The sequence below is a fragment of the Bos grunniens genome, chromosome 16 (genome assembly GCF_055505025.1).
Source record: "Bos grunniens cultivar Pamir isolate PY7600 chromosome 16, Bosgru_T2T1.0, whole genome shotgun sequence".
NCBI lineage: Eukaryota > Metazoa > Chordata > Mammalia > Artiodactyla > Bovidae > Bos > Bos grunniens.
The window spans coordinates 10764830-10789267 of NC_141180.1; the positions used below are offsets into that span (position 1 = coordinate 10764830).

The 24438-nt window shown below is 44.7% G+C and overlaps 1 long non-coding RNA gene across 2 annotated transcripts in view; it reads left to right on the forward strand.

Moving 5' to 3' along the window:
* Window positions 1-24438, forward strand: part of LOC147356167 (uncharacterized) — a 126047-nt gene that overhangs the window by 50242 nt on the left and 51367 nt on the right. For both annotated transcript variants that reach the window (XR_015142659.1, XR_015142660.1), the window contains exons 2-3: window positions 5101-5224; window positions 20300-20360. This is a non-coding gene — a long non-coding RNA (uncharacterized LOC147356167). The remainder of the gene's footprint in view (window positions 1-5100; window positions 5225-20299; window positions 20361-24438) is intronic.

The following is a 24438-nucleotide window of genomic DNA, read 5'->3' on the forward strand; positions in this document are numbered from 1 at the left end:
TCTTCACAGTCCAACTCTCACATCCATACATGACCACTGGAAAAACCATAGCCTTGACTAGACGAACCTTTGTTGGCAAAGGAATGTCTCTGCTTTTGAATATGCTATCTAGGTTGGTCATAACTTTCCTTCCAAGGAGTAAGCATCTTTTAATTTCATGGCTGCAGTCACCATCTGCAGTGATTTTGGAGCCCAGAAAAATAAAGTCTGACACTGTTTCCATTGTTTCCCCATCTATTTCCCAGAAGTGGTGGGACCGGATAACATGATCTTCATTTTCTGAACGTTGAGCTTTAAGCCAACTTTTTCACTCTCCACTTTCACTTTCATCAAGAGGCTTTTGAGTTCCTCTTCACTTTCTGCCATAAGGGTGGTGTCATCTGCATATCTGAGGTTATTGATATTTCTCCTGGATTGATTCCAGGATCAATAGTTCTTGATTCTAGCTTGTGTTTCTTCCAGTCCAGCATTTCTCATACATGTCTATACATGGACATCACCAGATGGTCAACACTGAAATCAGATTGATTATATTCTTTGCAGCCAAAGATGGAGAAGCTCTATACAGTCAGCAAAAACAAGACCAGGAGCTGACTGTGGCTCAGACCATGAACTCCTTATTGCCAAATTCATACTTAAATTGAATAAAGTAGGGAAAACCACTAGACCATTCAGGTATGACCTAAATCAAATCCCTTATGATTATACAGTGGAAGTGAGAAATAGATTTAAGGGCCTAGATCTGATAGATAGAGTGCCTGATGAACTATGGAATGAGGTTCGTGACATTGTACAGGAGACAGGGATCAAGACCATCCCCATGGAAGAGAAATGCAAAAAAGCAAAATGGCTGTCTGGGGAGGCCTTACAAATAGCTCTGAAAAGAAGAGAAGCGAAAAGCAAAGGAGAAAAGGAAAGATATAAACATCTGAATGCAGAGTTCCAAAGAATAGCAAGAAGAGATAAGAAAGCCTTCTTCAGCGATCAATGCAAAGAAATAGAGGAAAACAACAGAATGGGAAAGACTAGGGATCTCTTCAAGAAAATCAGAGATACCAAAGGAACACTTCATGCAAAGATGGGCTCGATAAAGGACAGAAATGGTATGGACCTAACAGAAGCAGAAGATATCAAGAAGAGGTGGCAAGAATACACAGAAGAACTGTACAAAAAAGATCTTCACGACCCAGATAATCACGATGGTGTGATCACTGACCTAGAGCCAGACATCCTGGAATGTGAAGTCAAGTGGGCCTTAGAAAGCATCACTACGAACAAAGCTAGTGGAGGTGATGGAATTCCAGTTGAGCTATTTCAAATCCTGAAAGATGATGCTGTGAAAGAGCTGCACTCAATATGCCAGCAAATTTGGAAAACTCAGCAGTGGCCACAGGACTGGAAAAGATCAGTTTTCATTCCAATCCCAAAGAAAGGCAATGTCAAAGAATGCTCAAACTACCGCACAATTGTACTCATCTCACACGCTAGTAAAGTAATGCTCAAAATTCTCCAAGCCAGGCTTCAGCAATATGTGAACCGTGAACTTCCTGATGTTCAAGCTGGTTTTAGAAAAGGCAGAGGAACCAGAGATCAAATTGCCAACATCCGCTGGATCATGGAAAAAGCAAGAGAGTTCCAGAAAAACATCTACGTCTGCTTTATTGACTATGCCAAAGCCTTTGACTGTGTGGATCACAATCAACTGTGGAAAATTCTGAAAGAGATGGGAATACCAGACCACCTGATCTGCCTCTTGAGAAATCTGTATGCAGGTCAGGAAGCAACAGTTAGAACTGGACATGGAACAACAGACTGGTTCCAAATAGGAAAAGGAGACCGTCAAGGCTGTGTATTGTCACCCTGTTTATTTAACAACCCATATGCTGTGTGATATGGCAAAATTTAAAATAAAGGAGAGAGAGAGAGAAACTTCAATAGCAATAGCAAAAATAACAATGACAAGCTATCCCTGAGCTGGTCCCAGTATGCGAATGGGCACAGGCAAATACAGTTCTGGATCTCTGGTCCAGATCAGTACTCGTGGCACTGACAAGGTGTGCTAAGCATGGACTGTTAGGTACTTATGCTATCTATTTAAAATTCAGTCAACCAATTTAATTTATTGTGCACGCTTCAGGTTCAGGACCCCATGAATGACTACTGTGGGGAAATAAGAACAGTGTGAAGGCAGAAATGGATGGCAGGGCTCAAGAAGTTCAAACATCCAATTATAACATAAATAAGTCCTGAGGATGTATGCTACAGTATGGTGACCACAGCGGATAAAACGGTATGGTATATTTGGAAGTTGCTAAGAGAGTAGATCTTAAAAATTCTTATCACAAGAAAAAAATTGTGACTATGTGTGGAAATGGATGTTAACTAGATTTATCGTGACCATTTAAAAAAGAAGTCAGTGTGATGTGAGAGGGCTGTCCTCAGGCGCTTATAAGATGACACCATCGGGACTCCTAAAGTGACAAGCATTTTCCGTCATACTGTAGAGTTTACGCATTATGCTGACTGTCATCACCTGCTAGAATGTAAGTTTATCAGGATACAGACATTCATTTCATCACTCCCAGTGTCTTGAACAATACTTGCCACAAAGTTAACTATCTTTTGAATAAGCGAATGCTCTGGTATGCTTCTCTAATAGTGATCACTGATTTATGCTTGTAAAAATGCACTTACGTATCACTTAGAATGTGTCTGGCACTGTTTCAGCCCTAAACATACATTAAGTTGTTTGATCAATCTTCCGATGTAGGTACTAGTATTCTCATCCTAATTTTACGGACAGGGAAACTGAGGCAAAGAGGAGGAAGTAACTTATCTAAGGTCACCCAGCCAGTTCACTGCTGAAACAGCGATTCTAATCCAGGCATCTGCTTCCTGCCTTCACCTGTTCACACTCGCCTTCTCAGGGACTTGGGTCTAAGGTGTGGCCTCAGCATTACGGGTGCAGTTCTGTGGCTGTGAAATGGAGTTCAATGAACTGAAGTCCTTTCTGACTCTTCCTACCCAGGAGGTTGCCCTTAAAGCTTACTTCAGCCCGACCGCATTACTAGATCTCTCGGTGTTGAGCTTTTATTATGAGCCTAACATCATATTAGCTTTCATAGATTAAAAATATAAGGAAAAAAATGAAGCACATTTTTGTAACTTTTAGAAAGTAGAATCACATGGGAAAAGGACAGACAGATATATTATGGAAATTCAGAGGGTGCTGTTGCTGTATGTTGAGTGGAGGGCCAAGGGAAAATCAAGTGGAAAGGCATTCTGGGCGGAGGGAACAGCCTAAGTGAAAACGAGGAGGGCCATCTAAGAAGACCTCTTTTTAGTTGCTCCTCAGGATCCTCCATAGCCAGAACTTTTTCTCTCCTGGGCCAGCAGCTCACCCTGAGTCCCCGTGTGTCGAGCAACCTCAGGATGAAACTCAGCACATCGACTGAGAGACCCTTAGCTGTTGCCTCCACTTCTATCTCGGGCCTGCTGATGAACTACTCTGAGCCTCTGTTTCTTCATCTATAAAATAGAAGCTAAGAGGACCTACCTCAATTGCTGGTGGGAAGAATCAAAAGTGGTCACATGTAGGAAGTTTCTAGCTTCACCTGACACCATGACTGCCCACTAACCTTTAAAAATATTTTTTAATTGGAGGATAATTGCTTTACAATGTTGTGTTGGTTTCTGCTGTACAACAATGTGAATATATGTATGTATATGTATGTGTGCGTATATACATATATAACTCCTACCTCTTGAGCCTCCTCTCCCCATCCCATCTGCCTAGGTCATCACAGAGAGCTGGGCTTGGCTCCGTGTGCCATACAGTGCTTCCCTGGTAGCTCACACAGTATGGAACTTGCCTGCAATGCAGGAGACCTGGGTTTGATCTATGGGTTGGGAAGATGCCCTGGAGAAGGGAATGGCAACCTGCTCCAGTATTCTTGCTTGGAGAATCCCATGGACAGAGGAGCCTGGCGGGCTACAGTCCACGGGGTCACAAAGAGTTGGATATGACTGAGTGACTAGCAAACACATACACACACACACACATCTTGAGTCTCCTCTCCCCATCCCATTGGTCTAGGTTGTCACTGAGCATTGGGCTAGGCTCCCTGGGCAGTATCTTCCCACTGCCTGTGTATTTTACATGTGGTACTGTATATAAGTCAACGCTACTCTGTCAGTTCATCCTGCCCTTTTCTCTCCCCCATAGACTGTGTCCATGAGTCCATTCTCTCTATTCTAGCCCTGCAAATAGGTTTATCAGTACCATTTTCCTAGATTCCATATATATGTGTTAATACAGGATATTCTTTCTCTTTTTTCTCTTTCTGACTTATTTAACTCTGTATAAAAGGTTCTAGGTTCATCCACCTCAGTTCAATGGACTCACATTCGAGTCAACTGTCCCTTTTTATGGCTGAGTAATATTCCACTGTATATATGTACCACAACTGCTGTTATCCACATTTGCTCTCTGACTGCTGATAGGTGATAATAGTTGTTGTTGTTCAGTCGCCCCATCGTGTTTGACTCTTTGCAGTGCTACAGACTGCAGCACACCAGGCTTCCCTGTCCCTCACCGTCTCCTGACGTTTGCCCAAGGTCAACAATCCCCTATAATTTTCCAAGTTCTTTTAGTTAAATTTTTAATCCCAATTTACAGCTGAGGAAACTGAAGCTTCAGGAGGATACGCGATTTGTTGTACGATTATATTTATTTAAGTTTCAAAGAACAGGAGGAACAAATTGAGAGGGTTAGAACAGAAGAATGGGTAAGCTTTGGGAGGAAGGGGCGGGAGTGACTGGGAGGAAGCACTTGCAAGGATTATTACTTGCTGGTAATAATCAACTTCTTGACTGTGTTCACTTTGTGATAACTCATCCATCTGTGCTCTTATGATTCATGTTTATTTTCTGTGTGTTATACTGATATAAATATTGTTAAAATGCCTCCAAAAAATCCCCTGCACTTCTGTGGGGCTCAGGAATTCGAATCCTTCCACGTACATGAACCCCTTGAAACCTCACAACCGCTCTCCCGAACTGGCCTGGGAAAAATTGTCCTGTCCTTTCCTTTCCCAACAGATACTTTAGTTCTGCTGAGTTTCCTCCAGCTGTAATGAACAGTTAGAACGATCTCGGAGAGAGAAGCAAGTCTGGCAGTCGTGGCCGAGGGCACCAGTCGGAGAAGGCTGGGTAGGATGTACAGGTGAGTGTCATTTCCAGGATCAGCTGGAAGGACCCCTTCTTGCCACACCTACCCCTCCCTAAGGCACAGCCCTCCTATCACAGTCCTGGGGCTGAGGTGACTGTTTGGAACAACCTGCTCTAGAATAGGGGTCTACAGACTAACACAGACACAGGCGACCGAAGACTGGAATGCCCACATCCGAGGCAATCACTTCTCAGGGAGGTTCTGAAATCATTCTCTATGAGAAGCAAGTTACAAAGTATTTTTCAAAAATCATACTCTGGGGTAGATTTGCATAAATGAATGTACTGTATAAACCATGAAAGCTTTAATTACCTAAACTCTAATTAAGCTTGTCTCTTGCAGAAAACACAGGATATTAGCTTATTTTGTACTTGACTAGACAATTTTTTTGTTTTCATATGTTGGGTGATCTTCTATGTAAGTCTCTGTTAAACTCAGTGGAAACACTTCAGGAGTGTTTTCAAGCCAATTAATATTTTATTGAGCACCTGCTAAGTGCCAGCATGGTTTAGCAGTTAAGAGCAGAGACCCCGGGAGTAGGGCTGCCTGGGTCCATTCCAGAGTTAAGCTCTGACACTTACTAGCTGTGTGACCCTGCACAAGTTATTCAACAATCTCTGGCCTCACTTTCCCCAACTGTAAAGGAGGAATTATAATGGTGCCAATGTCATCAGGTTGTAACGAGAATTAATGAGACAACGTAGGTAAAGAGTTTAGAATGGGGCCTGCACAGAGTAAGTACTTTATACTGTGTGCACGCACGTGCTTAGTCATTCAGTCGTGGACGACTCTTGGGACCCCAAGGACTGTAGCCTGCCCGGCTCCTCTGTCCATGGGATTCTCCAGGCAAGAATACTGGAGTGGGTTGCCATTTCCTCTTCAGGGCATTTTCCTGACCCAGGGATCAAACCCAGGTCTCCTGTGTCTCCTGCATTGCAGATGGATTCTTTACCCGCTGAGGCATTGGGGAAGCCCCACTATATAATACCCAGCTTTTATTATCTAGGGGACACTGGGCCAGGAAGTTTGGACAGAGCTGTACAAGACAGTGTCCCTGAATTCTTAGAGCTGGTGGTCAGTGGAGAAGCCAGACAGCTAGCAACTAATCAGCAATCAGGGTGATGCCTGGTATCAAAAGGACGGGCGAGGTGTTCTGGGAGTTAGCATAGGCTGTTATAATTCTATACGCTGTATCAGATGTTCCTGTAGCTCTGTAGATACTTGGGATGTTTTCATTTTCCTGCCTGTGTTTCCTGCAAACACAGACTGATTTGTTTAGCGTCATAGGTCCTCAGGGATTAAAGGAGCTTTCAAAGGTCACATGTCCCTTTCAGTGACCCAGAAGAATCCTTCCTTCACGTGGCAGCATGACCGCATCTGTTTCCTTCTCCAGCTCCATTACCGTGCCAGGGGCTGCTGTCCCCTCGCTCACGGGCTCAACCTGGGCGGCCTGCTTTCAGGACCTCCCTATACACGGCCTCAGAGCCCGTCTGGGCAGGTGTGCTCAGCACACGTCTTTAGGAATGGAGGCACTCTGCGTCTGTTCGTGACCCACTACATCTTAATTCTTGGGTTCAGGTATGGCACCTTGGCAGTTTTCTGTGCCTGTGATGGTTGGCAGCGCTGCCCATGGTCACCAGGGCTGCTGTGAGCAATAGGACGAGGATGGACAGAAAGCAGGGCCAGGACCAGGGATCCCTCTGGTGCTTCTCATCTGTGTACCACCTGCAGCAGGCTCCCCCGGGGTAACTGTTTAAAATGAAGATTCCGCAGTGGACTATTTCTCAGCCATAAAAAAGAAAGAAACAATGAAACATGGGTGGACCTAGAGATGATCATACTATAAAGTAAGTCAGACAAAGATATCATATGATATCACTTACATGTGGAATCTTAAAAAACAATGATTCAAATGAACTTATGTACATAACAGAAACAGACTCACAGACATAGAAAACTTATGCTTTCCAAAGGGAAAGTAAGTGAAAAGTGAAAATGTTAGTCGCTCAGTTGTGTACGACTCTTTGCAACTCCATGGATTGTAGTCCGCCAGGCAACTCTGTCCACAGAATTCTCCAGGTAACAATACTGGAGTGGGTAGCCATTCCCTTCTCCAGGGAATCTTCCTGACCTAGGGATTGAAGCTGGGTCACCCGCATTGCAGGCAGATTCTTTACCATCTGAGCCACCATGGAAGCCCCAAAGGGAAAAGAGGGGGAGGGATAAATTAGGAGTTTGTGATTAACATATACACACTACTATATGTAAAATAGATCAACAACACAGGGAACTCTACTCAGTATTTTGTAATAATCTAGGCTTCAATACAGCTTCACTTCCAAAACTAGCAGTGGGCTGGATTTGGCCCATAGGCCATAGTTGCCAATACCTGATTTTTGTAGTGATTTTTCCCACAATAATCTGCTGTTGAACCCATTGTTTTAGCCAAAATGTCGCTCTCATCAACTGGGGGTACAGACATCCCTGAAAGATGAAGAGTGGAGAGTGGATCTCACAAGATGATTTGGTGACCCCAGGGTTGACTCTCACGGCCAATTGCCTAGCGGAGTGGCCCATCCATTCTGCATTACTCACTGTGAGTCCCTCTCCAAACCGCAGATCAAAGAGATGACCAAGGGACGCCCAGCTGGGGGAGAGAATAGTAGCTGCTAACTGAAACCTGAGGGTAAATGGGCACATCGTATTCACTGAGCACCATAAGTATCTGTTGCCTTAAAGAATTCCTGAACTCCTTAATACCCAGAGAATAAATTACTGACAGATATTTGGGGTAGGGTTTAGAGAAAGCCTCTCTAATTTTCTTAGCCTCCTCAAATTTTACATTTGTATCTGGCTTCACCTTTGCTAGAGTAGAACCAGTACTGAGACAGTACGCATGGCATAATCTCACATCAAACCTTTGTGTTTATCATAAAAAATATGGCAACATCATTGTGGTTATAAACAGAGTTACCAAGGAAACCAGTTTATCATAATTAGCTATTTATTCCCTCTTTTTTTCTCACACTCTCTCTTCCTTCCACCTGAGCTTTCTTTCCGCTGAAAGGTATGATAAGCTGTTATCAGCCCGGGCTCAGTGGCTAATTAGGTTCTAATACTGATTCATAGAATTACATTGCTCTTTTCCATAACTGTGCTGTAGTGCATTGTCTGTGCTTATTACAAACTGACACAATGATGGAACAATTGGTTTATTATATGTGTTTTAAATAGTCATAATAGCTGTCTCCAGGGCAGTGGTATATCAAAACCCAACAGATAGAAGGTAAAAACTTTTCATCTATAGAAGATTTTGTGGCTCTTTCTTCTGCATTAGGAAGTGGTTATGAAAGGAATTGCTTCCTGGATGGAGTTCCCGGTCCTGCGGGGTTTTTCTTATTTTTATTGCCCATTACAATGGAGAACATTAGCTAGTATTCATGCTCCACGCTGATGATCTAGAGCTGGGGTCAGTAAACTTTTTCTGTAAAGAACCACACAATAAATGTTTTAGGTTTTACAGGTCATATGGCTTCTGTTACAACTATAGAACTTTCCCTTTGTAGCAGGAAAATAGCCTTAAATGATATATAATGAGAGAAAACCTCTCTAGAAATACTACCTTTATCTCATTGGAGAGAGAAGTTTCACATTGCCTCCCTTACCCAGTCACAGAGGACGGGAAAAGGCAAGGCTGTGTTCCAATAAAACTTTATTTAGGGACTTCCCTGATAGTCCAGTGGCTAAAAGCCTTCTAATGCAGTAAGTGTGGGTTCAATCCCTGGTTGGGGAGCTAAGCTCCCCTATACCTTGGGGCCATAAAACAGAACCAATATTGTGACAACTTCAATAAATATTTAAAAAATGGTCCACATAAAAAAAAATCCTTAAACAAAACAACAAAAGACTTTACATCAGCAGGTGACCAGGGTCATAGTTTGCCAACATCCAAATGTAGGGGACGACCTTGCATTTGAGCCTCTTAGAATGGGAACAACACCCACAGGGGGACTGATGGGCTCCTATGCAGCTGTCCTCTGTGTGGAAGGTGTGTTCCCGCTGGTCAGTCTCTCATCCAGAGCAGAGGTTTCTTAAGCTGATTCCCCCACGGAGAGGTGGACGAGGGATCTAGTGACTTGGGATTGATCCTGGCTTGGATGCTTAACTGGTTAAGTGTTTCATCTGCAATCCACTCTGCCTACTCCAAAGAGCTTGAGAGTCAATGGAGACAATGAATGGGAGAGGGCTTTGTGAGTCATAAACTACGAAACCGTATAAGTAGCAAGGTGTGGCTGTTAAGATACTGAGGTAGAGCAAGTGTCACAGAGTTGCGGGATGGGAATGACTCATCCTTTAGGACTTAGTCCGACTGTCATCTGGGCCTTGAGCCCACCCCACACTAACCTTCCTGGAAGCTGTCCAGTCTGAGTTTTAATCCCCCCAGTGGTCAAGTTCATGACCTTCCAAGATAGCCTGCTTCATCTGGAGACTGTTCTGATTGTCAGATATTTCTTGTTGATACTGAGCACAAATCTGCCTTTTCTAAATCTTTCACCCATTGATCCTGGTCCTATGACTTAGTATTTTCTATAACAAGATTAATCTCTCTCTTCACTTGATGGCTCTTTGGATATTTGTAGATAGAGGTCATGATCTCCAAGTCTTATCCTCACAAGTTCTCATCAGCAGTTCCTTTGACTATTTCTGTATGACATGATTTTGAGTCTTTTCACTGTCCAGGTTGCTCTCTGCACAAATTTCAGTTCTTCAGCATCCCTCCTCAGTGGTATATTCACACTTGGACACAGTGTTCCATGCATGTTCTGACTGCTACAGGGCAAAATAACCATCTCCTTTGTTCTAGATGTAATGCTTCTGTTGATGCAGCCTAAAGTCACGTGTGACTGACCACAGTACAGGGTTGAATTTTCTTGAGTTGAAATTGGCTAAGACCTTTAAGTTTTTGTCACATATTCCTAAGTCATGGCTACCTCATCCTGAATAGTGTCAAGTAATGTTTTTGTTATCAGATTCCACCCCCCCAAATTTTGTTGGTTTATTTTTACCCAAAGTCCTTTTGAATTGTAATTAGATCTTTTTTCAATTTGGGTAGTCTGTTTTAATGAGAATGTTGATTGTGATGTAAAATCAATGTTTTCACATAGCCTACCATGAGTTCTGTTATAGTCAAAAGAATAACCTCTAAGTGCTACTCAATTCTTGTTGTTATTCAGTCACTAAGTCACATACGACTCTTTGCAACCCTGTGGACTGTAGCCTGCCAGGCTCCTCTGTCCATGGTGTTTTCTAGGCAAGAATACTGGAGTGGGTTGCCATCTCCTTCTCCAAGGGATCTTCCTGACCCAGGGATTAAACCTGCATCTCCTGTGTCTCCTGCATTAACAAGCTAATTCTTTACCACTGAGCCACCAGAGAAGCCCCAGTTCTTACTGGTCTGCAAAAAGATGAAAAAAGAAGCATTGCATTGAGGAGGTCTATGCTGAACTAAACACTCTATAGTTGATTTGTGGTTTGCAGACAGGCAGCAATCCTTAGACCTCACTTTGACTGGTGTGGCTCTAAATGACACTCTAAGGTCTTGACTGGAATCCTAGAAACTGATTTAAGGAGAGGAGATGAGAAGAAAAAATCTTCAGAAAGACTAAAAAGGATCATGGTGATTAGATGAAAATTAGCCTTGAGATTCAGTCTAAGTTAGGGACCTAAAGAAAAATCTCTTCAATCTGTATTTCAGTGATTATTCAACACACATTTGTTGATTTCTTAGTCCGTGAGAGGTGCTCTGCCAGGCACTGGGGGGGTTACACATTTAAAGAAGATATGTGCTGAGTCACTTTTGCAGAGCCTTAAATACAAACGAGTAACTACCAGTGGCTGCTAGGGGCCTCCTCCAGTAACATTCTCCTTCCACCTTAGTATCAGGGTCCTGATTTTATTCTTGGCAGCAATGTGCTCAGTCACTAAGTTGTGTCCGACTCTTTGCGACCCCTTGGACTGTAGACCGTTAGGTTCCTCTGTCCCTAGGATTTCCCAGGCGAGAACACTGGAGTGAGTTGCCATTTCCTCTGCAGAAAAGTCTTCTCCACCCAGGGATCAAACCTGTGCCTCCCGCCTGCGTCTCCTGCCTTGGCAGGTGGATGCTTTAAGACTTGAGCCACCTGGGAAGCCGTGGTGGCAATGGCCTTCGGTAAAAGATCACACGTCCCAGCATCCCTTGCAATTAGACTTGATCATGTGAATTTCAGCGATCTTCTGCTCTCTTCAGGGAACCTTAATGATGGAAATTTTATGCTATAGGGATGTTGGAGCAGAATACTAGAAGGAGCCTAGCTCTCTGATGATTCTGTGAAGCCTCCAGCCCTGCCTAACTGTGGACTCCTTTTCAAGAGACTAAATCCTGTGTGTTCAGCTTCTGTTCTACGCAGCTGAACTGCATCCAAAGTGATGGAGAATTTGATACTTGCTGTTTGCTCCAAGAAACAGAATCAAAAGTGTGATATTGACTGAGTGGAGGAGGTGGGAAGACAAATATTTAGGACTCAGATGTTGCAAAGTAGAAAGCCGGGGATCCTAGTTATGCATTGGTGGAGCATTTGATTGAGTTGTTGCCATTGGTAACTGGGAAAGAAAATGGCAAGTTGACTGAAGCTCTTGCTTTAGGGGAAATGGCAGGAGAAAGTCAGCGTTGGTTTGCTGTTTTTTCTTTCCACTTCTAAGAAAGTCCTGTAAAGGAGAGCTTGCCAGTCTGAGCACAGATACACACAGACATACCACTCTCGGTTTGCAATCTAAGTTTACTGAGAATCTTACAACATGAAACTTTCCTGGCTTTTTATAGTGGCTTCAAAACCAACACGTTAGCAGGAAATAAGCCTGGTACCCACCACAGCAAGGACAGAATTAGAAGAGCCATTCTCCCTAGTGCGGACTGCCTGCATTTAGGTAGGGAAGTAAGCCCTTGTCTTTAAGCTTCCGAGAATTTGGCTTAACGGACTTGATCTTAATTGATAGCCTAGTCTGGGGGCTGATTGTGACAGTCTTATTCTGTTGTGCTGCTGCAGACTTGGTACATTATCCTCTGGGCAGTGGGGGTGGCCCGATAAGACCCGATAAGAGTGGGTTTCAGGAGGTAAGGAGTGAGTGTCCTCTAAGATGGTATAGATTATAAAGATATGAGCAAGTTTTCCTGTTTCGTATCTTTCTGAAGCTCAGCTTGTTTGGCTCCAGACCGTTCTACCATTACACTGTATTCCTTTAATTTTTGAATGCATTTCAAATGTTGGAAATCTCTTAATGAATTTTAAATACTGAGTTGGGGATGGAGGTAAGAATGCTCCAGCCCTTGACAGCTGCCCAAGACCCCGGCCCTCTGGGGCTGAGCTGCCTGTGAATGGGAAGGGCGCTGAAAGGGCGTGGAAGCAGAGTCGCAGAGAAATGGAGCCAAGCTCACAGTTTCCCCTCAAGGCCGATGCCACCCGGGAGGCCGGGACCCTGGGACAGTTTTTCAGTCCAAGCCATTCTCTAAGGCTGAACCTGCACGGTGTCAATGAAGTGGAATTTGATCCATGCAGACAGCTGATCTGGACGTTTTTTGGCCCAGATTATTTGTTTGGCTGTCTCCACTGATCAAATTAACTGGATAATTGCCAAATCTCCTCTCTGCTGTGCTCCCCTAGGCAGCTGGTACGGCCAGCAGGATGGGGTGGGTCTCCGAGGACAAGCCAGATTAGAGAATTAGCACATGCTTGCTACCTGGTTGACCCAGGGAAAGGGCCATTTAATCAGGGTGAGAAGCGAGGGCCTGGGTGGGAGGAAGTGGGTGGTAGATGGGCCTCCACTCTCCTGCTTCACAGGCAGGAGACTGTGACAGCAATGCAGCCTGGCTTTCCCCAAGCAGCCTCCAGACCAGCAGATAAGACGGTGCCTAATGAGAATTAGGGAGCTGCCTGCAACTCTGCGCCCACTCACGTGGTGTATTTGTCGAGGATATCAGGATCCCTAAGCAGTTTTTGTGTGGGAAGATGAGCTTCTTAAACTCGAGGGCCAAGAAAAGCTTAAAAGAGGCTGTGAAAAAGCCAGAGAGAGAGGGTTTCTCCCTCTTACTCCTTTCTCCAGGTGGCTGGGATCCAGGCTCCCAGGAGCACACTTAGCACCTTGACTGGCAGTCCCATTGTTTGACATGTGTCTTGCCTCCCCGGGGGCGCACCTCGTCTCCAAGAGCATAAGTCTTTCTTGGTTCCTTGAGCATCTACTGGAGGGTCTGGAACATAGTGCTTGCTGAGCTGGTTGGTCTATCACTTAATTCAGTAAGATTTATGAACTTAAAGAAAGTAGCCACTTATTATTATTATTTTTATTTATTTGGATGCTCTGGATCTTAGTCGTGGCTTACAGGGTCTTCAATGACACATGAAGGCCCTTTTTCACTCATGGCAGGTGGAATCTAGTTACCTGACCAGGGATCGAACCTGGGCCCCCTGCTTCGGGAGCATGGAGTCTTAGCCACTGGGCCACCAGGGAAGTCCCTTAATTCTGTAAGATTTTTTGAGCACTTATATCCTAGGGATTCCTTGATAGCTCAGTTGGTAAAGAATCTGTTTGCAATGCCGAAGACCCTGGTTTGATTCCTGGGTCATTCCGCTGGAGAAGGGATAGGCTACCTGTGTCCAGTATTCTTGGGCTTCCCTTGTGGCTCAGCTGGTAAAGAATCCACCAGCAATGCGGGAGACCTGGGTTTGATCCCTGGGTTGGGAAAATCCCCTGGAGAAGGGAAAGGCTACCCACCCCAGTATTCTGGCCTGGAGAATTCCATGGACTGTATAGTCCACAGGGTTGCAAAGAGTTGGACACAACTGAGTGACTTTCACTTTCTTTCTATTATGTCCTTGTATACTCAGGGGAGAACAAAGATGGGCAAACCTGATTTGTGAGGACCCCACCCCCACCCCACTAGTTTCATGGAGTGACAAACGATTGTAGGGCAGGATGGCAGGAGAGATGAAAGCTTTGAACGGAAGCTGTATGGGGGGCGGGGGTGGTGTAAGATGGTGTGGGAGGCCTGCACACTCATTGAACCACAGCCCTATAAGGGCTGAAGAAACCAGGGAGGTGTTATTAGCCCCATTCAACAGAGGAGGAAACTGAGGTTCAGAGAGACTTGCTTCAGTGACTTGCTTAAGGTCGTGCCACTAGCAAGAGTCAGGGCCAAGATGGAGAGTCAGGTTTGGCGACTCCCTCTGTGTCTCCAGACTGGCCCTCTTTTAATGGATTACATCCTGGCCTTCAGTGAGGGAGCAGGGGCTTTGGGTACTGCGATCAGGCAGGGATCTCAAACTTGTGCTCTGCAGCCTGAAGCCCTCTGCAAATGGATTTGTTAGGTTCAGATGGCAGTGGTGTTGTTTTCAACCAAACCGGTAGCTACAAATCAGGACATTTTACATCAAGAGATGGCTTCACTTTGAGAAAGAAGAAGACGCACTGCTCTCAAATCACAACAGTTTCCTGGTGCCCAGGGATGACGGGCTTTCTGGTTAGTGTGTGATCTGGGGTGACGAAGTGAGTCTGTGGGCCTAGGGTTGAGGGACCAGAACGCTGACCCCTCCCCTGAATCTTATCCCTGCATGGTCTTCGTGAGCACGTTCTAGTAGACAGAGCACTGGACCAGGCGTCGCACCCGACACTGTGGGTCCCGCTCTGTGATTTTGGGTGGATCATGTGACCTCTTCCTCACTGTGGATGAGGTGCTGCTATCACCTCTGTGTGGCTCCAGGAGTTTCTGCGTAATGGAAGGAGACAGCGGAGGAGAAAGCTCTTCATAAACTGTGGACAGAGGCAAAAGGACAGGCAGGTGGTTGTGATGAATGAATGGGGGGGGGTGTGCAGAGAGGGGGAGTGTCTGCTGGCACCACCAACTCCCCAACTCTGCTCCCAAGCCAGAGCCTCCAGCCTGCCTTCAAACAGGGCACCGGCAAGCGGATGGGAGTGTGCCCAGCTTCCAGTCAAGTGACCCAAATGTTTGCCTTCAGATCCACTGAGAGCCACCAACCAGGTAGGGAGATGGGGGCAGGAGGCTCCCAGAGGCCTTTGTATCAACACACTCCTTGGCCCCTGGGCACATGGTCTGCCCCTGAGGCAGGGGCAGCGCGCTGGGTGTCTGCCCTCCGTTTCTAGCTCTGTTCCATTTGAGTTCCACAGAGATCGCCCTCAAACCGTTCCTGTTGGACTCCTCTGGGGAACTTCTGCTTTGTCATTTAAAATAGTTTGGGAACTTCAGATTTAGCTGAGTGTCAGAGCAGTTTATTTGGTCTGTAGGTGTTTTTGTTTTTAAAATTCATGGCAAGTTCCTTGCAACATGTTTTATTATATTTTCACCACCTGTTCTACCTTGGGGGTGGTTTTAAAATCTGGGACTATTTATCTCTCTGTCTTTTTTTTTTTTTTTTCAAAGTTTCCTTATTTGCCATTTATATGTGTCTTGCAAACATACACACGTGCACATGCACAATGGGAATTTACATACGGGTACGGGTACGGAGATATATATATATCTCGCTCTCCCTCTGTGCCTTGATTGGCTTTAAACTGTGGTTGCAATGTTGAAGGTTTTGCCAGGCTAATTATGGAGCTTTAAATGATAAATTTGTAAAACAAATAAATACTTGGAAAACCCTTTGCCAGTGTAAATGCTATCTCCCTAAACATTAATAGCAAATATATGTGTGTATATATAAATACCACAGCACTTAATCCTCTAAGGTAAATAAGCTGTCTAAAGCTTTACTACTTACCTAAGCTTCCACCGAAGTGAAAAGAGAGTAGTGTGTCTATTTTTACAGATGGAAAAGTCAAGTCTCAACAAGAGTAGCTGAAGGGTCAGTGATGGAGGTGAGAGTCCATCCCCAAACTCTTCACATCTATGTAATTATTTACAGCATCTCTCTATGTCAGTGAGAACAAGGGACCAAGACAGGTTTATAGCACTGTATTCTATTTATTTTCCCTAAAAATACAGGTACCATGCATTCAGGTTTAATGGTGGTTTTCTTTGAGCCCCTGGATCCACCTGTGCCTGAAGCTGTTATTTTAAGTTACACGAGTCACTAAAATATCTTTGGATTTCTTCTACTTGGAAAACCATTAAAAAAAGGTCAAAAACCCAAAAAACAACCTAAGTTTTAAATTATATTATGTACTTAAATTTGACATAAAAATGTAAGGTGGGTATTCTAATCAATTTTTTAATAGATGTACAACTCCCCAGATATTCTTGTGGAATATCCTAATGTTGTGGATATTCTTGTGGAATATCCTAATGTTTATAAAACCAGGATATAAATATCTTAATGTTTATAAAACTCAGCCATATCTCACTCTTTACGACCCCATGGATTATACCCTGCCAAGCTCCTCTGTCCATGGAATTCTCCAGGCAAGAATTTTGGGTGGGTTGCCATTCCCTTCTCCAGGGGAATAAACCCAGGTTAACAGATATATAAGACTCAAAATAAGTCAAGCTTCTTTCATAAGAAATTAAACAGTAGTCTACTGTATTTTTCATAATTATCACTGGAAAGTTATGTATTAGGTTCCCTGACATGGTGTCTCATCATGGCCCCTTTGCTGAGATTTTCAAGAAGGGTTTTGTTTGTGGCGTTGAAATACTGATGCTCTCTCTATTGTCATGGAAACAGAAGCCTCCCAAGGGCTGTAAGAGAGTTCTCTGTATCCTCTGTAGGTTCCTGTTCTTCCTGTTCCATGGAGAGATGATCTGTAGGCCTGCATGGCTGGTGCTATGTGAAACAGGTGGAGTGATGTGCATTAATTGCATAGTTTATGCAAGTGGACCCTGGAAGAGGGAATGGCAACCCCTCCAGTATTTTTGCCTGGGAAATCCCATGGACAGAGGAGCCTGGAGGGCTACAGTCCATGGGTTTGCAAAGGAGTCGACACGACTAAGCACACACTGACTGGTGCAAGTGGAATTTGCAAAGCAATGTCCTGGAACAAATATAAAGCTAGGATCTTATAAAGTTAAGACATGGGAGTCTGCTGTCATATAAACTTCTTATTTGACCTCTTTAAGCATCAATTTATACATCTATAAATGACAACACTATAATTGATGTATGTGGTTAATAAATGGTAGATGTTCCTATTATTTCCCATAAGTATGACCAGATAAATCTGAGAGTCGCTGTATGTGAGAATCTTACCTTGGAGATTCATAATATCATCAACATAGTAAAGAGTTAGAGGGGTCCTTTGATAAAGTGAACTGATTGCTTTTATTTATTTCAGTGTCTGCAAATCTAACTTAAGCATAAAATGCTTGTCCTCTCTGATATTTTCCTGCAGAACTGGGAGTCCCATGGAACAAACTTTGAGAACCCGCATGAGTTCGTAACCTGTAATAATTGAGGGGTATTCATAAGGCCACCACTAGGGGGTGCGCCCGTCAAGTTTTCTGATTCTCTGTCAGAAAAGAGGGTTTGCTCTAGGCTTCCAAAGCATAGAGCTTTTGAAGGCTTCCTTGGGGAATAAGGAGAGACCAAAATGGCAACAGTTTAGAGGAGCAAGGGATGTAAAGAGAAGTGGGCGCGCCATGTGCAAAAATGGACATTTTCCTGCCCTTCCTTTTGTTAAGACATGCATATGGTTGACCTTTGGATAATGGATCAGTAGAGCCCAGAGTGGCTGAAAGGGGAGGTGTGACTTGGAGGCCAGGCCAAGGCAGGGGTGGGGACCCAGAAGGCAGGGACACAGTGGAGCACCACCAGAGGCCTCGGACAGCGAGCCTCAAGAGACTAACATTTTCCATGAGATTAGCGCTTACGTCTAATGTGAAGACTATGTATAATATATGATATATTAATATATAAAATGAATATATATTTTCTCTTAATTAAAGGTTTTCTCCTAACCTTGGGCACATAGTGGTGGGCTAGAAGGTGGGCACTAAATATTAAATGATAAAAACGTTCAGAGTAGAAAATTTGGACAGTTCAGAAAAGCAAAAAAAAAAAAAAAAAAAATGACTTAACTTGTCATCAGTGATAACCTTCCCCAGTAACAGTTTGAAGTATGTAGGGAGATCTATAAATAATTGAGTGTTTGAGAGAGCCTGTTTTGGTTAGGATTCTTTCTGTTACAAGTGCAGGAAATTCAAAGGAACCAGTTTTTATGAGGATCTTGGATGGTCTGTCTCACTGATGCTGAGGGCAGGGAACTGGGCCAGGCCTTAGGTACAAGGATGAAGGCAGGACATGCTGTCGGGACACTCCGTTTCTCTGACTCTCGTCTTTTCCTCTGCATTTACCCTTTCCTGTGTCTTCTCTCCATGGACCAGCTGCTGGGTCTCTGGCTTACAGTTTAGGACACATGGGCCCACATGGGCAACTCCTGGGCGCTCCGTACTGTCGTTTCTGCTGCTGCAAAGAGACAGATTCTCTTCATTCCAAATCCAGGATTACTGGGGAGGAAGAGGATTGTCCTGGCTGTGGTCAGACGTCCACCCTGGACATATCAGCTGTGGTCAGGGGCCAGCCATACTGTGCATAATGACTTTCTGTATGGCAACTGTGTGTGTCTGTGTGGTGTATGTAGTGTGTGTGTGTGCGTGTGGTGTGTGTAGTGTGTGTGTGGTGTGTGCGTGTACGTGTGTGTGGTGTGTAGAATGTGTGTGCATGTGCATATGTAGTGTGTGTGTAGTGTGTGTGCGTGTGGTATGTGTAGTATGTGTGTGGTGTGTGCACGGGAATGTGTAGTGTGTGCGTGTGGTGTGTGCCTGGGAGTGTGTGGTGTGTGTGTGTGTGTGTGTGTGGTGTGTAGTGTGTGTGTGTGCGTGTGCATGTGGCGTGTGTAGTATGTGTGTAGTGTGTACACGGGAATGTGTAGTGTGTGTGTGTGCATGTGTGTGGTGTGTAGTGTGCATGTGTTCAGTTCAGCTCAGTCACTCAGTCGTGTCCGACTCTTTGCGACCCCATGAACCACAGCACGCCGGGCTTCCCTGTCCATCACCAACTCCCAGAGTTTACTCAAACTCATGTCCATTGAGTCAGTGATGCCATCCAACCATCTCATCCCCTGTTGTCCCCTTCTCCTCCTGCCCTCAATCTTTCCCAACATCAGGGTCTTTTCAAACGAGTCAGCTATTCGCATCAGGTGGCCAAAGTATTGGAGTTTTAGCTTCAACATCAGTCCTTCCAATGAACACCCAGGACTGGTCTCCTTTAGGACGGACTGGTTGGATCTCCTTGCAGTCCAAGGGACTCTCAGGAGTCTCCTCCAACACCACAGTTCAAAAGCATCAATTCTTCAGCGCTCAGCTTTCTTTATAGTCCAACTCTCACATCCATACATGACTGGAAGAACCATAGCCTTAACTAGATGGACCTTTGTTGGCAAAGTAATGTCTTTGCTTTTCAATATGCTGTCTAGGTTGGTCATAACTTTCCTTCCAAGGAGTAAGCGTCTTTTAACTTCATGGCTGCAGTCACCATCTGCAGCGTGTGGTGTGGTATGTGTGCATGCGGTGTGTGTAGTGTGTGTATGTTGTGTGCGTGGGAGTGTGTAGTGTGTGTGTGTTTGTGTGTGTGTGTGTGTGTGTGTGTGTGTGAAGTCCTCAGAAAAACTGGACATAGGGACGGAGGGAGGAAAGGATTATTGGCAGACAAAACATTATCTAGTACTGTGTATATTTTCTACATTTATAAAACTGAGATTAAACTGTATGTAAATGTATCCTGTTTTTAATCAAACCTTATGTCATCAGCCTTTCCTCAGGGCTCAAAATCTTTGTGAACAGCTTTTAAATTATTGTATTGATTTCAATTATTTGGATGTACTTAGTGAATTTCCAATTGTTAGATATTTAGATTGCTTTCATTAACTTTTTTTGGGGGGGCTATATTAGTAATGTTATGATGGAAAGGAATTTTCCTGACTTCATGCAAGGATTAGGTACATTATTGTGAATAAAAACAACTAGGATTTGGTCTCATAGTCTCACCCTCTACTCTGCTTCACTTTTCTCTTCCAACTCTTTTCCAGAGTAAAAATGGCGGTGGGAGTTGAGCATTGAGAGTGTGAAGGAGAGAGGCCAGGAAGACAGGTAAGTTGGCTCCTCAGGTCTGCGCTGTCCTGCCAGTTTTCTTTCCAGAAATAGATGGAGGTAAAGTGAATCATCTGTGAATTAATCCTTCCACCTAGTAACCAAAGAGGTCAGTATCCCCAGAGTCAGGCGTCTCAGGAATAAGGCTCTATTTAAATCGGGCTGGGCGAGTTAATACAGGAGCATTCAGGAAGGAGACCAGCAGGGGACCCGAGCGAAGGCTGGCTCCTCGCTCTGTGCAGAGTTCACCACCACCGTCTCTGGGAAGCAAGCAAGGGTGGCTCAGCCACTACTGTGCATCGTCTCCCCCTGGTAAAGGCAGTCTCGGAATGTTGGTGGTTTTCAACATCCCGTGATTTGTTTCCAAATTGGAGTTAAACATTTGCTCAGGTTGAAATGTGGTTTTAAAGGCCCTTTGTGGAGTCATGAGAGTTCCTGGAAGTTGGGTCATTGGATGTTTTCTTGTGCAGAACAAAGAATTCCTAAATGTAATAACCTTATCTGGAGGGTTTAGACTGTTTGAAGGAAGCTCTGTCGAATGCCACTGTGAAGGGAAGGAAGCTAAAAAACAAAAAATGATGTCCTACTGTGCGCTAGGCACCGTGCTGGGTACTTTCTGCTTTATCCTTCTGAGGTTTGGAATTGCCCTAGACAATATTCTCTGTGTCGATGGGACTGGATATTTACAGTTGCTGTGTTATTCCAGGTGATCTCTGGGGGGAGGTTCTACATGTCCTCTGCCATTGTTTTTCTGCATTTTCTAACAGTTTCTATTTGTGGAATACTATGGTTTTTATTAGATATTCCAGTTCCTTCTGTCCTGGAGTGGCTCCAACTGATGTTTTATCATTCTTATTTGTTTTGAATGATAATAAGTGAATAATAACACGAAATGCCATGACTCTAGGAGGTGGAACATTTCTCAAGCTGGGACTGTACTAAATTTTGTTTTGGAAGCTGCTGTGCAGGCGGGCCCAGAGGCACTCCATTTGTGACTGGGGATAGGCACATAGAAATAAAATATTCTTGCTTCATTTGGGAGGATGGGAGTCTGATACCTGAATATGGTGTTTTCTTTCATGGTGAAGTCATAAGTCTAAGCTTGAGAGCAAATCTTGAAGGTAGAGGAAAATCCCATTCATTTTGACTTTCTAGTAAGGAATTTGGGGAGTAGGAGCTGGAATTTGGAAACATCGATCTATACTTTTACACTTTCTAGGGAAGCAGTGTTTGGTAAGCAAAGAATGAATGGGGTGGTAGGAATAATGTTTGACTCCCCATAAAACAGCTACATTCACAGCTCTCTCTAGGGCAGCTCTCTCAGGCCCTCTCTCTGATTAGCTGAGGGATTGTTACCTCAGGTTAAGTGAGGTGTGCCGTCTCCAGCCATTAAAGCTGTATTTTCTGCCTAGACACCCTAGACAACCATACTCTGACTTCCTTCAAGTAAGACTCCCTCCGAATAAGTAAAGATTACTTTACTTCTGTCTCCGAGTAAGTAAAACTCTAGTTAGTAAAATAATGAGTTCTCTACATTAATTGGCTTTGCTTAAGAAATTATTTGAAATTTGAACTGTGGTGTTGGAGAAGACTCTTGAGAGTCCCTTGGACTGCAAGGAGATCAAACCAGTCCATTCTAAAGGATATCAGTCCTGAGTGTTCATTGGAAGGACTGATGTTGAAGCTGAAACTCCGATACTTTGGCCACCTGATGCGAAGAACTGACTCATTTGAAAAGCTCCTGATGCTGGGAAAGATTGAGGGCAGGAGGAGAAGGGGACATCAGAGGATGAGATGATTGGATGGCATCACTGACTTGATGGACATGAGTTTGAGCAAGCTCTGGGAGTTGGTGATGGACAGGGAGGCCTGGCGTGCTGCAGCCATGGGGTCACAAAGAGTCGCACATGACCGAGTGACTGAACTGAACTGAAGAAATTATAGCAAGTCATTTAACCTTTCTCTTCTCAGTCTCCTCATTGAGAAAGTAGGAATAATAATGGGTCCTCCTTATGGGATTGTAAAGAGGATTAATTGAGCTAATTGATGTAAACTGGTTGAACAGTGCCTGTCATGAAGTAAGTGATCAATAAATGCTATTTATTTATTTAAGGGATGGTCAGGTAGACAGTGGCTGCCTGCTGAGTTGCACTGGTGTTTTCTCAAATCGATGTAACAATGAGCTTGTGTTCCCTGAGCAGACAGCAGTGATGGTGGGGAGAGAAAGTTTGGAGGCGTGTTGGAACAGAAAATGGGAAACTGACATTTACTGAATCCAAACCATGTAGCACGTGCTGCCTCGCCATCATTTTATTAACAACCAATAAATAAATACTGGAAAAGACCCTGATGCGGGAAAGATTAAGGGCAAGAGGAGAAGGGAGTGACAGCGTATGATGGTTGGATGGCATCACTAACTCAGTGGACGTGAGTTTGAGCAAACTCAGGGAGATAAGTGAAGGACAGGGAAGCCTGGCGTGCTGCAGTTCATGGGGTCCTGAAGAGTCAGACACAACTTAGTGGCTGAACAACAATAGCAAATACAGACCATGAAATGAATGCACGATGAAAGCACAGAATCTTATGTCTCCCTTAGAGCCCAGGAGAAGCAAAGATTCTTGCCAAGCAGGACTATGTGCGGATAAGGGAGCCAGGCTCCAACCTTACACACCCTGACTCCCACACTCGTCCAAGGCTTGGCAGCCGCAGACCACCTGCCACACTCCCTCTGGAGAAGACAGAGTGTCCTTAATGATTTATGTAGAATCTGGTGGAATCAAGTGATCCTAGGCCAGGCTACTGTAGACCAGGTGGAGAAGGCTGAGAGGGAAGCAAAGACCTTCTTAGCAAAGGTCGGGCTCTTGCATTCAGGTGGCCCTGCTGCTTTTGTTCAGTCGCTCAGTCACGTCAGACTCATTGAGACCCCATGGACTGTAGCCCGCCAGGCTCTTCTGTCCATGGGATTCTCCAGACAAGAATACTGAAGTGAGTTGCCGTTTCCTTCTCCAGGTGACCTTCCCCACCCAGGGATCCAACCTGTGTCTCCTGCTTGGCACGTGGATTCTTTACCACTGAGTCTGGTGGCCCCACTGCTGTCTAACTTCCGGCAGAGTGTCCACCTAACCTCTCTCTCCTCTCCTGTCTCCCCCCGCATTTTTCTGCTTCTCCTTTGCCCACGTGTTGCTTCCTGCCCATCTGTGCCATGGGGTCTCAGAGAGGACTATTTCTCTAAGTCTCAGCAAGGATCCTAGATCTGCCAAACAAGGCTGCCTGGCTTGGTGGAGGGATCTCGGGGAATTGTCATGACAACTCCCTAGGCTTGGGAAGGGCTTCTACAGAGTGCTTTCTTAGCTATTGGTCCTTGGAAGAATCACACAGAGCAGGCAGATACCTGGAAGAAACTAGAGTTGGGAAGGTGGGTGGAAAGGTGGCAGAGTGGGCAAGCAGTGAAGAACGGTAACAAGTGAAGAGCAGGAAGCAAGATGGTGGGATTCTGATTATCTTAAAATCCGGTGAGTGGAGGCGTGGGCAAGCAGGAACTGAGTCTCTTGGTAAGGCATTAGGGTTCTGGAGCTCACTGAATCCATTTTCTTTCCTCTTTTCCCCTTCCTTTCTTTGCTCCCTGTTTTCTGCGCCCTGCTTTCCTCGCCTTCTTGCCTGGATGCTTATGGGCCAACCTTATGCTGCACCCGCCGAATCCTCCCATTCATCTGATCTGCTTCCCAACGTGTGATTTAGTGGTGTTGTGTGCCCTGAACGCAAGCAGTGGGGTGGCAGGAGGAGAGAAAAAGGAGGCTGGGGGGGGAAGCGTTTGATCGGCTGAAATGCACCTTAAGAGCAAAACCCATCCGCATTGCTGAAGGTATCAGCTGGGTCCTGCCTACAGTTATGTCAAACAAAGTGTGCTGCAAAGTGCCAACCCTCCCTTTGTGCTGTGACACCAAGAGCTGCCAAAAGATATTAAAAAGCTTGCATGAACTAGGTGATGGCAGCTGTAACTATCTAAGTTATTGCCTGGCAGCTGCAGCGCTGCCTCACTGCTGCTGGCCGCCTTTATGGTCGGTTCTCCATTTGTTTG